Source organism: Ornithorhynchus anatinus, chromosome 1 (assembly GCF_004115215.2).
Source record: "Ornithorhynchus anatinus isolate Pmale09 chromosome 1, mOrnAna1.pri.v4, whole genome shotgun sequence".
NCBI classification, from domain to species: domain Eukaryota; kingdom Metazoa; phylum Chordata; class Mammalia; order Monotremata; family Ornithorhynchidae; genus Ornithorhynchus; species Ornithorhynchus anatinus.
In genome coordinates this window covers 75463178-75476275 of record NC_041728.1, presented here as the reverse complement: position 1 = coordinate 75476275, position 13098 = coordinate 75463178, and the positions used below count along the sequence as shown (strand labels likewise).

At 37.8% G+C, this 13098-nt stretch overlaps 1 long non-coding RNA gene across 1 annotated transcript; it reads left to right on the top strand.

Annotated features, from left to right (window-relative positions):
• Window positions 1-311: 311 nt before the first annotated feature.
• On the top strand, window positions 312-12260 carry LOC120638427. Its single transcript, XR_005660085.1, has 2 exons — window positions 312-368; window positions 11186-12260. It is a non-coding gene; the product is annotated as an uncharacterized LOC120638427 (long non-coding RNA).
• Window positions 12261-13098: the final 838 nt, after the last annotated feature.

Here is a 13098-nt window from a genome sequence, read left to right as displayed (position 1 = left end):
GCATTGATTATGTTTTACTGTACATTTAATCAAAATAAACAATGGGCAGAAATAGAGAGAGAAGTGAGCAATAAGAAAAGAATTGAGATGAGAACTGTCAAGTCCTAATGACATAGTAATAGCACACACTTTTATTTTAAAATTATAACTTTATAACTGAGTTTCAAAAACAGATTTACTAGAGACATTATCCAAGGAAGTATCATCTATGAAACACATTTTTCTCCTCTGCACAAACCATCTGAGCTCCTAGTTTTGATTTCTTCTGATTTCCAGTAACATTGACTACTATTTGAATCTATTGCAGTGTGGCCTGAATATTATGATTATGGTCATGGAACAAGTGAAAGACGCCTATGACAGCTATGGTAAGAACCCATTATATCTTTACTAAGATTCTGAAATCAGAAACCAGTCCATTCACTGACATTTCAAAAAATTACATGTACTTTTCTGTTTTTATAGAAGCCCAGACTAAAATGATTTGTGTAAAATTTGGGTGAGATTTGACTTAGGAGCAAGTGCCAGAAATTGGGCAGATCAATTTTGATCAAAATTTCAAAGACAATTAATTTCAATCATAGATCAATTTCAACACTAACAGTGAGCATTCTGATTAGTGCCTTTTTCTGTTTTACTGTGTCAGTTGTCAGACTCACTGATCTGACAACAATGCTGTACTGCTTCTGCTGTCATATATATCATCCAGTATGGGAGGAGGGGAAATCACAACTTCCCAAACATTCATTGTGAAAGGTGTAATTCTTGGAACAATGAATATTACTGATATTTTTGTCAAAAAACTGTTTTCCACAGGGGGTAGATGGGATCTTACTTTCCACCTTTTAATTGTAGCGAGGTTTTCCTCTATTTGTAGTATCCTTTTGAACTAATTAGGAAGTAAATACTATTTAAATAATTAAACCTAACTTTATGGGATAAGGTCACAGCTAAATTTGTCCAGGATATTAAATGGTTGAATATGGCCAATTATTTGAGCTTTAAAAAGAAGTGATCTTAATTTTGTGAAGAAAATTTTATCCCTCTGCAAATGTTCATTCAGTACCTTGCCACTTACTAGGTAAACAGACTCTACAGAGCCATGCTCAGTTTAGTATTAGAATTTACTTTAGTATTCTCTAAACTTCTTAAAATACCTAGTAGACACAAGTAGAACACTGATTGGTGGGTAGTAGTAAAGTAGTAATTGAGTGCAATGCACTGCCACTAAACACTTAAAAAATAATAAGTTCTGTCCACTCAATTTATTTATATTGACCACTCACAGTTGTAAATATTTTTCAGTTTGGTCTTCCCAATGAGACTGTAATCTCCTTGCAGCAGGATATGTGTTACTTCCTGGTTCTATATTTTCAAGTACCTACGTGAACTGTACCAAATAGGTTGCTCAGTAAATGCAGCTGCTATAACATTATATTGAGATATTTTCACTGCCTAAATGAAAGGACAGTCAGGGAAGATACATAAGATACTTAGAGATAGAGTTGTCATAATAAATCATCACCCCATGTTGAAGTCCCAATAAAATAGTTACAGTACATAGGTGGCAGTTAGTTTGATATGACTTTGGGTTGTTAGGAATAATTCATGGAACTTCTTGGAGGAGGTGGGATTTTTAGAAGGGCTTGGAATGGGAGGAAAACCAAACCTTTGGTCCATAAATGTTAGCTTTGGCCAAAGGTATGCAAGACAATAAGAGCCTTTCTAGAGCTAATAAGAATAGGTGGAAAAGATAGATTTTTGCAATATTGGGGAGATGGATATGCCTGCATTGACAACTGAGCAGGGGCAAGGTACAATGGTATCCAAAGGGTCGGATAATTAAGGTGACATGACCATAGTAATAGGGAGGTTGAGGAACAGATTTTTCGTTGCCTACTGCTATATCCATCAGTGATACTGAGTGCAGAATTGTTACTGGATTCTGTTTTTCTAGAAAGCACTAAATGTCCTATGAGGTAGGGCAAGGGTCTCATCAATCAATTGGAAAATTGAATCAAAATGGTTAGGATATCATTTGGATATCATGTGAGAAGCAGCAAGGCCTAGTGGAAAGAGCACAGACCTGTGAGTCAGAGGACCTAGGTTCTAATTTTGGCTCTGCCACTTGCCTGCTGTGTTACCTTGCACAAGTCACTTAACTTCCCAGTGCCTCAATTCCCTCATTTGTAAAATGGGGATTAAGACTGTGAGTCCCATGTCAGACATGGACTGTTTCCAACCCAATTATGTTGTATCTATGCAAGCCTTTAGTATACTGCCTGGCACATAGTAAGCACTTCAGAATACCATTTTAAAAAAAAGGCTACTAGAGTGGGTTTAACACTCTCAACTGCCCAAGCCAACCCCAAATTCCCAAGGCAAATAGATGACAGGGTTGTGGATTTTTGACAGCCTTTTATCAGGTGGTTCTATCATCATCATCTTGGAGGCATACTTAAAATTAAATGCCAAGACAGATTACCAACAATGAGCTCCTTGATCATAACTATCCTATCTGCATTTAATCAACCACTTAATCAGTGGTATTTATTGAGCACTTACTGTGGGCACTATACTAAGTGCTTGGGAAAATACACAGAGTTGCAGATACATTCACTGTCCACAAGGAACTTACAGTCTACAGGAGGAGACAGCCATTTAAATAAATTACAGCAAGCGATAATAGTAGAGATAGGGATTCTTCAAGAAACATAATTTATTTGGTAGTATAGGTGAAGAGAATTGTTTAAAGTGGTATACCAAAATATCAACTGCATGGTGAAACTGAATTCCTTATCTTCCCACCCAAACCCTGTCCTTCGCAGCTTTCCCATCACCATGGAAAATACCACTGATTCTCCCTATCTCCCTTAAACTTGTTGTGCTTGACTCATCTCTCACATTCTACTCATATATTCAATTTGTCACCAAATCCTGTTGGTTCTACCTTCACAACATTGCTAAAATCCAGGCTTTCCTCTCCATCCATATTGCTACCATGCTGATCCAAACATTTATCCTTTCTTGCCTGGACTTCGGCATCAGCCTCCTCACTGACCTCCCTGCCTCCTGTCTCTCCCCATTCCAATCCATACTTCACTGTGCTGCACAGTCCATTTTTTTTAAAAAAAGTTCAGTCCATGTCTTCACAGTCCTCAGGAACCTTCAGTGCCTACGCATCAGCTCTTCCCTAACTTATCTCCTTCTATAGCCCAAATAACACACTCCACTTCTTTAGCTCCAGCTTACTCACAGTGCCCCAATTTCATCTATCTTGCCACTGACCTCTTTCCCATGTCCTTCCCCTAGCTTGGAACTTCTTCCATTCCTTATATACCAGACCACCACTCTCATTATTAAGGTCCCATCTCCTCCAAAAGGCTTTCTCAGATTAAGCTTTCTTTTCCCCAGCCATCTCTCCCTTCTTCATCATCCATACACTTGGCTCTGCAACCTTTGGACATTTGATAGTCACATCACCCTCAATCCCACAGCACTTATGTACATATCTTTAAATTATATGTTAAAATTATTTATTTATATTAATGACTGTCTCCCTCTCTAGACTAAGCTTGTCATGGGCTGGGAACCTGTCTGCCAACTCTGAAGTACTCTATAAAGAACTTAGTACAGTGCTCTGCATATAGTAAGCATACAATAAATACCATCGATTGATCTAAATGGAAGCACCATGATGGGCTCAATCAGTCAATACTATTCATTGAAGTGGTTACTTTGTGCAGAGCTCTGTGTAAAGTGCTTGGGAAAGTACAATATTTAATAGTTAATAGACACAATTTTCTGCTCCAAAGGGAGCTTACAGTAAACACAGGGAGATAATTCCTCTCCATCCCAAATGGCTATCCTACTGGTACGAGCTCTCATAAATATCCCGGCTGGATTATTGTGTCAGCCTTCTCTCTGACCTCCTTCCTTCTGTCGCTCCCCACCCCAGTCTATTCTTCATCTCCGCTGCCTGGATCATCTTCCTGCCGAAATGCTCTGGCATGACACTTCCCTCCTTAAAAACTCCAGTGGTTGCCTATCAACCTCTGTACGAAACAAAAACTTCTCACTCTGGGCTTCAAGGCTCTCCATCACCTTGCCCCCTCCTACCTCTCCTCCCTTCTCTCTTTCTACTGCCCTCCCCGTAGGCTCCGCTCCTCGGCCACCCACCTCCTCACCGTCCCCCGTTCATGCCTATCCTGCCGTTGACCTCTGGCCCACATCTTACTGCTGTCCTGGAATGCCCTCCCTCCTCACCTCCTCCAAACTAACTCTCTTCCCCTCTTCAAAGCCCTACTGAGAGCTCACCTCCTCCAAGAGGCCTTCCCAGACTGAGCTTCCCCTTTTCCGTCTGCTCCCTCTGCTCCCTCTCTGCTCCCCCTCCACCATCTGCTCCCTCCCCTTTTCCCTCCCTCAGCCAAGCCCCCTTTCCCTCTGCTCCTCCCTATCCCTTCCTCTCCCCTCAGCACTGTGCTCATTTGTATATATATTTTATTGCCCTATTTATTTTGTTAATGAGGTGTACATCCTTGATTCTATTTATCGTGATTATGTTGTCTTGTTTTTGTCCATCTGTCTCCCCCGATTAGACTGTAAGCCCGTCATTGGGCAGGGATTGTCTCTATCTGTTGCCAAATTGTACATTCCAAGTGCTTAGTACAGTGCTCTGCACATAGTAAGTGCTTAATAAATACTATTGAATGAACATTAAAATAAATAAAATATAGATAGGGAAAATAAGGGAAAAAATATGAAAATAAGGATAGTTTCATAAGTACTTAAGGGCTGGGGTAAGTATTGAAACATTTAGGGGGTACACAGCCAAGTGCACAGTTGATGCAGAGGGATGGTAAGGTAGGGGAAATGAAGTTTTGTTAGAGAAGGCCTCTTGGAGATGAGATTTTAGGAGGTTTCTGAAGGTGCGGAGAGTGGATGTGTTGGATGTGAAGGGGGAGAGAGTTTTAGCCCAAAGGGAAGACAGACACAGGGAGTCAGCAACAGGGTAGACAAGATTGAGGCAGAGAGAGTATAGGTTTGAGTTAGAGGAGTGGGATGTGCTGGCTGGGTTGTAATAGGAAATCAGTGAGGTTAGGTAGGAAAGTGCAAGCTGATTGAGTGCCTTAAAGCCAATGGTAAAAAGTTTGTTTGATGCAGATCAGAAAGGCTGGGAAAGAGAAAAGTGGCAAATTCAGTGAGAGATGCACTAACCAACGCTATGCATAGATATGGAATTGTGGGAGGCAAGAGCAAAAGGCCCATCATGACACGTCACAGTAAAGAATGATGTGCCACTTTACAAGAAAAGGCTTTAAGGAGAGTATCAATCAATCAATCAATTAATCAATCCTATTTATTGAGCACTTACTGGGTGCAGAGCATTGTACTAAGTCATTCAGAGAGAACAAAATAACAATATAACAGACTTATTCTCTACCCACAGTTAACTTACAGTCTAGAGGGGGAGATAGACATTAATAAAAATAAATGTTATGGATTTTTTAATGGTATTTGTGAAGTGCTCACTGTGTGCTAGTCACAGTTCTAAGCACTGGCGGTACATAAATGCTTTGAGGCTGAGAGCATGAATTTAATATCCAGGGTTAAAAAAATACAGTGTAAGGGATTGCAAGAATCACTATCTACACCACTAAGCATAATCAACAGATGTATTCAGTGTGAAAGGAAAAGATGAGAACATCTTTGAACACCAAGCCTGGAATTTTTTAACAAAAAGTAATGTTGGATTTAAAGCCATCTCTGCTCACTCTGTTGTACTGTGGTTTCCCAAGCACTTAGTACAGTGCTCTGCACACAGTAAATGCTCAATAAACACCATGAATGATATCAAGGCTCCTGCCACTAGCCAAAACTCTCTGCAACATAGTTTAGCCAGAGAAGAGAAGCTTAAGTTAACAGAGCTGCTTGAAGTTGATTTTAAAAATGGGGACCTTTAATTTGATTTGAGATTGCATATACAGTCTTTGATCCTCACTTCTTCCCAAGCACTTAGTTCAAGGGTCAGCATATAGTAAGCACACAATGCCATGATAAATTGATAAAAAGATGGATATACACACAGACAAAGAAAAACATTTATATAGATATGCATTAATAGGTGAAGGTTTGAAAGGGGATATATTATAAATATATGAAGAGGGTATAAACATATGTAATATCCCCTATTAAAACCTTATCTAAATCTCTTTTTAGTTACATAGCTTTCCCTATCCTTAAATATTGCTACTATGCTACTATCGCATGCATAAGTAGTTTGGGGTAGAAGTGTAAACTAAGCATGGAAAGTAGAGGAAAGAACTCAGGTCTGGGAGTCAGAGGACCTAGCTTCTAATCCCAACTTCACTAGTTGTCTGCTTTGTGACCTTGGGCAAGTCATTCAACTTCTCTGTGTTCAGTTACCTCATCTATGAAATGGGAATAAAGACTACGACCCTATGTGGGACATGGACTATATTATATCTGATTGTCTTGTGCCTGCCCCTGCGCTTAATATAGTACCTGTTGTATAGTAAGTGCTTAACAAATACCATATAAAAAATAAGGTAAGAGGAACAGGACTGACCTACAGGAAACAAAGGTTGAATAATAATAACAAGTGCTTACTATGTGCTAAGCAATGTTCTAAGCACTGGGGTAGATACAGGGTAATCAGGTTGTCCCATGTGGGGCTCATAGTCTCAATCCCCATTTTACAGATGAGGTAACTGAGGCACAGAGAAGTTAAGTGACTTGCCCAAAGTCACACAGCTGACAAGTGGCTGAGCCGGGATCTAGGGGTACCAGTTCTTCCTGAATCTCATTTTAGGTCCTTTTGCAAGGTATTTGTTTTACTGGAGTCGGGGTGAAGGATCAGATCACCACCAGGAAACTTGTGCCCTCCTCTCCCCTCCACATGGGAATCAGGTTTCAAATGCCCTGTCTCTCCCCAGAACCCTGAGAAGATACCCATTTACTGAACATGAAATCCTTAGCTCTCCATCCACCAGGAGACAAAACTGAAAGCCAGGCTCTGCCCCACGCTATAGGCCTCCCTTCCAGATTTTCAGGGAAATGTCTTAAAATTGTGTGGTGAAACAAAAAGTAATTATAATAATTATTATAATAACATACTAATAATAAATATGGCATTTGATAAGCACCCACAATGTGCTGGACACTGTCCAAGCCCTTTTTTTAAAAAAAGTATTTATTAAGTGCTTAGTCTGTGCCAGACACTGTACTAAGCATTGGGGCAGATACAAGATAATCAGGTTGGACTCAGTCCATGTTCCGCGTGGGGCTCCCAGTCTTAATCTCCATATTACAGATGAGGTAACTGAAGCACAGAGAATTTAAATGACTTGCCCATGGTCACACAGCAGACAACTGATGGCGCCGGAATTAGAACTCAGATACTCTGACTCCAATACCTGTGCCCTTTCCTCTAAACCTTGATGTTTCACCTACTTACCTTACATTTCTGCCTCAGAATCCTCATGCATGGGATTATAGTGTAAAAGCAGCATCATGTGAGGATAGGAATGATTATGTAATTAAAAAGGGATTTAGGTAAGGTTTAATAGAGGATATTAAATATGTCTACATCCCCTTCATACATTTATAATATAATATTCCCTTTAAAACCTTCACCATTTATGTGTATCTATATCTATAATTGGGATTACAACCCAGGTCCTTCTGAATCCCAGGCCCATACTGAATCCACTCTTCCATGTTGCTTTGCTAATACAAGATACAAGCCAAAGAGATTGAACTCCATAATCCCAAAACAAGTCAGTACCCCAGATAATATTCCACTTGCTGTAGTAGGAGAACCAAAAACTCCAACATAAGGGTGTTTAATGTTAGAAAACTATGGGACAATATAGGTCTTAGTAAGGGAAATTTTGAAGGGAGTGGATGAAAAAGAAACGACCTACTAGACGTCTGGGGGCTGTTAAGCCAGCATGATTTTAAAGACGAAGCAAAAATTTTGTTATTCTCCTGTAACTGACTTCACCAAAAAAATGGAATGGAATCCTTAAATTGATGTGTCTAATGTGCTATCTTGCTTTATTTTTTTTTTCTCTAATAATTTTTCATTGTTCTGGACAGTACCTATATCATCTAAAATTTAATTGATTCCTTTTTGATTGTTTGGTCCATAGAACTGTGTGGTCTGTAGGGAGGCAGCCTGGCTTAGTGTAAAAGGCATGATCTAAAAATCAGGAGATCTAGATTCTAGTCCCAGATAGGTGGCTAGCTTTTTCAGTGACCTCAGGCAAGTCACTTAATCTCTCCAAACCTCAGCTTCTCACCTAAAAGGATTATAATACCTGCCTACCTCACAAAACCATTTTGTGAGGACAAAAGATATAATCGACAATATAACACTCTGAGAAATAAAAAGTCCTATAAAATTCCTGGTACTATTACTGTTAGGGATTAGGAGTCACCAGCAAATTTACATTTATTATCTGTTTCAGTTTTATGAACATAGCCGCTTTATTTAAATACAAACTCCATTAGCAAGTAATTATAATAACATTTGTGGAATTTGTTAAGCTCCATGTGCCAACCACTTTATTAAGCTCTGGGATATATACTGATAGTATTTATGATGGCATTTTTATCACTTCCTACGTACCAAGAAGCGTACTGAACGTTGGAGTGGATACCAAATAATTAGGTTGGATAAAGTTCCTGTTCCACTTAGGGCTCACAGTCTAAGAGAGAGGGAGACTAAGGAAAGATAAGGATAATCCTATCAGAAACAGTCCCTGTCCCACAAAGTACTCACAGTCTAAGGGTGAGGGAGAAGAGGTATTCAACCCCATTTTACAATTGTGGAAATTTGAGGCACAGCAAATTTAAGTGACTTCCTGAAGATCAATCAGCAGACAAATAGCAAAGCTGGGATTATAGAGCAAATGTCTCCTGAGTCCCAGATCTGTGCTCTATCCAGTAGGCCACACAGCTGAACAGTCCCAGGCTGATTGATACTCAGTCATAGATCTAATTTTCCCTCGTTTGGTATTCTCTGCCCCACTGCTTCCAAGCATGGATAAGTGGAAGTTGACAGCGATCTATATTTTTCTTTCAGGTTCTCCTATGAATCTAAGAATGATCAAAGTTAATTTCAGCTACTACCTCTGGGTGATAGGTTAAGTAATTACTTTGTAAGGTTTCTTTGGTGCTTTAAACTGCTGAGGATGATGTAGAAAAAAAAAGTGTTTTATCCTCTGAGAACACTCAGATAAATATAGTCTGTGAATTAGTTCAGTTTTGAATTATAAAATAAATATGCAATTTTGCTCTATTGGTTTAATTAATGGATAACCATGAAAATTAGCATTAGCAATTTACATCAGGACCAGGATCCAAGGAATAAATGAATTTCCCATGTGGGAAAATATAGAAAACACTAATTTATGCTTTCAGGGGGGATTGCAAGAATAAAAGAATATATCAGATAATTGCTGAAAAATAGCCTCAAGATAATGTGTAAGCATATTTTTTGAATATAGCTAAATAAAACGATCCCTTAAAAGCCAATATAAGTCATGGTTCAAAGCCTACCTGGATTTTTACGTGACAATGCCGCGATGTTGATACTAGATTTTCAATTGATCACAAACCAGAGAAGTTGCCAGTGTGTGACAATGACAATTAATTTAACCGTTCCATTTAGTGGGTTCCAACTATTCATTTACAAGTCACATATGATAAATTTGTCAAGTTCTCTCTTCTTCAAAGTAGTTCAAAATTTCACTAGTGTAATCGAATACCCAGCTATTTTAACCTCTTGGGCCAATTTCCAATCTTCCAAATGTATTCAAATTTTCCATTCTGTACATCTATTTAACTCTAAATGCTCCCAGAGTGCATTGTCACACCAAACAAATGAGGGTAGAATAAGACAAGTGTACTATTTAATAGGCCTGATTTTGCTGAGAAGAGAGAATTTGGGAAAGGATAAACTCTTTCAAGCCACCAGAGTAACATGTAATGAGGCCAAATGCTTGTTATAGTGCTAGGAAATGATAGGCACTACAGAATGTGAATGGATAGGGAAGGGTTCTCCTGGTTATATTGCAAAAGAGTTATAATCAATTGTTTGCTTCAGAGACCTTTCGAGGATGCATTGTATCTGAATACTTGACACCATTCTTAGCAGATCATCATACAAATGGCCCCAACATATTTGCTCTATGCAAACCTTGAATGTAAATTGCTTTAGCCCTAAAATATTAAAGCTATATCAGGTTCACAAATGCAGTTACATTCCAAAAAAAAAATTACCTGTAATTTCATCCCTTCCTTGTCCTCTCTTCCTATATCACATAAACAGGAATCAATGAAACCAAAATATTTTCTCATATTTCTAATTTAAAACACAAGAGAAATTCTTTTTCTTTCTTTACATCATCTTTTAATTAGGCTTCCTCAGCATTGTTGTACTACTCTGTTGATTCTCTTTTTTTAACCTATCCATACTTCCACCTTATGTAAGCAGTATCCCATATACTGCCTCTGTAATTCAGAATTTAAACATAGAGAAATGTCCAGAATTTTTTTCTTATTACAAGAGCCTAGCACTGCAATACTATTCCATTTGCAAATTAAGCACTTCCCCTTCTTATTTGGCTTTGACTTTTTTTTTCGTACATTATCCAATACAATTTTTTTCACTTTCAGATGATCTTTATTAATAATAATAACAATAATAATAATGATAATAATGTTGGTATTTGTTAAGCGCTTACTATGTGCAGAGCACTGTTCTAAGCGCTGGGGTAGATACAGGGCAATCAGGTTGTCCCATGTGAGGCTCACAGTCTTAATCCCCATTTTACAGATGAGGGAATGAGGCACAGAGAAGTGAAGTGACTTGCCCAAAGTCACACAGCTGCCAAGTGGCAGAGCCGGGATTCGAACCCATGATCTCTGACTCCCAAGCCCTTGCTCTTTCCACTGATCCACACCGCTTGCAGTGATCCCTAGAGCCACTGGGAAAGATGTTGGTTTCAGTCCTTCGACCCTCTTTGGACTCTTGCAGAAATTTTCATCTCTTCAAGTGGTCATTCATCAAAACCATAGCCTGTATATTATCCCATTCAAAACCATAGCCTGTATATTATGTACACTCTACTTTTTCTTTTTTTTTTTTGTTTTGTAGTACAAGAAGAATGGGCAACCACCCGTTCCAGTCTAAAGGCACCACCACCAAGGTCAGCCAGAGGGGGATACAGGGAACATCCCTATGGTAGATATTGAAGGTCTTCCTCATCTGTGACCTCACCTCAAAGACAATTAATAGCCTGTGGTCTCCACATAAACGGCAACAAGACAAGTAATAGTCCATTTCTTTTCTATCCTAGGGATTACTGCTCATGATTACCCCATGTACTTCTTGTATTTCCTCCTAAACCATTGGCGTGACATTTGGCATTAGTAATATTTTATAACACGGACTTAAAAGACTTTGGCAAGCATCGTCTCTAAACCATTTAGTAGGATGATGTTCTTTCTCTTGGTTGTTTTCATTGTTGTGTGTAATTTTTTTAAAGAGAAAAAGCATGAAGCTGTTAAAAGATCTTGAGTCTCTTCAAAATAGCCAAGGCTGAGTTTTGTTTAGGGTTGCTAAAAGATTGTAATATGATTTTGAAACAGATGATAATCAAGATGTAGATAAGATGTTTTAACCTGTCTTTTAATATATGTTAGTTAGATTAAGATGTTCGATATTAAGTTTGTAAATTTAATTTTAAATGCTGTTTTAATGGGGTTGAAAACAAGCAGCTACTGTATGTATGTAGCTAACTGAATTTGTTTCAGTGTTTTAACCTGTATTTGTTTAAACAAAAAACAACACATAAAGTTCCATGTGTAAGCTTCTCTCTAAATAGGAAACCACAATTTTGTCAAATATGTTTGCCATAATTTGTCAATAAAGCTGAAACCTTTTGTAACAAACTAAATTTGGAATTACTTGTTTTCTAGCTTTAAATGCTTGCTTTATTTCTTCTTCAAGAGATGCCTAAACTGTTTTATATTTAAAATTACAAAAATGAACCCAAGCCTGTTTTAAGAATTTTGTGTAAGACTTTAAAAGTTGTATTAATAACTTATGGTTGTTAAATAATTTAAAAGTTAACAAACTAAACTGTTACTTGAATCATGGTTAGTAAACACTAATGTATAACATGTTAATGGAAAAAATGGATTTAGACTAATAAATGGATTTTAAACTATCCTCTAAGCTTTATCTTGCTAAACACAAACTCTGATTAACTTGTTTGTATTAGCATGTCTCTCGTGAGAAAGTAATGGAGTATAAAGAGGTAAGATTACCACTTACCACTGTCTAAATGCCTAGTTCTTCAACCTTTGAGTTTCCCCGCACATTAAATATCCCATTCAACATGTGAGCATTGCATAGATTCACATTATTGTTTTCACTCAAAGGAGTGCGTTGACTGCATTTGCGTAATATATAACAATTTGTTTTGACAAACAAATCATCAGTGTCACTGGCCACTTGTTGATACTCAACTTCAAAAACTTTATTTGTAATTTTCAGTGCTAAATATCACCACCCTTGAAGGCAGTTTAGAGGGCTGATATTTCTTTTGAGACTATCAGACTTGATGGCTGATGATTATTAAGGAAATATGTCGCAGGACTCAAAGGATGATTAAACGTTAAACAGGTAACACTAATAGTAACTCTGTAATTTTGAGTATGCAACAGCAATGTTAAATATTCTCAGTTATTAAGTTACTGATAGTTAAAAAAGTAAACCTACAAAAACATAACAAATAGGTTTATAGGCTATTAAAACAACTAATTAACATTAACTAGAAGCACCAAAATTATTTTATACTCTATAACCCTCAAGGTAATAAACAGAACTAAAATTAATAATAATAGTAATGCAACTCTTGCTAACACCAAATATATAACCTAAATTTCGATGAAGAAAATAACTGGAAGACTTGATAGTAGGGATGAATGACAAAACTGTTAATCTTTTAAGTACAGTTTTTTTGTTTATGGTGGCTTTTTGTCAATGTTATTGGTTTACTTTTT